Source organism: Sinocyclocheilus rhinocerous, unplaced genomic scaffold, assembly GCF_001515625.1.
Source record: "Sinocyclocheilus rhinocerous isolate Xijiao unplaced genomic scaffold, SAMN03320098_v1.1 scaffold449, whole genome shotgun sequence".
In the NCBI taxonomy this organism is placed as follows: domain Eukaryota; kingdom Metazoa; phylum Chordata; class Actinopteri; order Cypriniformes; family Cyprinidae; genus Sinocyclocheilus; species Sinocyclocheilus rhinocerous.
The window spans coordinates 585878-586636 of NW_015652285.1; positions in this window are offsets into that span (position 1 = coordinate 585878).

The following is a 759-nucleotide window of genomic DNA, read 5'->3' on the forward strand; positions in this document are numbered from 1 at the left end:
CGCTGGGTTAAAAAGGGACAAACCCAGCTATTGGGTTGTTTTGACCCAGCGGTTGGGTTCAAAACAACTCAACCGCTGGGTCAAAACAACCCAATAGCTGGGTTTGTCCCTTTTTAACCCAGCGCTGGGTTATATATATAAAGAACACAAGTTTTAAAATATAACTTTGTAGGTTTTGTTTCTCTTTATTTACTGAGAGGTTTAATTTACCAGAATTTCTACATGGTGGTCCTCTCTTTCCCTCTTTAATGTGTGTTAAAATACTCAGAATTTTTAGAACTTATACAATGTTTTAAAGTTATTTACTATTTACAGTGCGTGTATAATTTGTATTTTTTTTTAAATGGCAAAAATTATCATCCCCAATTCTGCTGCCATTAGCATCAGAGAAAGCATTTTTAGAGAGGGATTATTTTTTACAATAAATACATGAATATATGCTACCTATCAAAAGTTTGGATTTTTAATACATTTTTAATGCAGTATTTTTTTAAATAACCGATTTCCATTTAAATATATTTTAAAATGTAATTCATTCCTGTGATTGCAAAGCTGAATTTTCAACAGTCATTACTCCAGTCTTCAGTTTCACATTATCCTTCAGAAACCATTCAAGTTCAAAAGAACAGTACTTATTTAATGTTTACTTGCGTAACATTATATAATCACTTTTAATGCACTGTAGCTGAATAAAATTCATTTCTTTCTTTCTAAAAAAAAAAAAAAAAAAATTCCATTCCCAAAATGCTTCAGAGGACT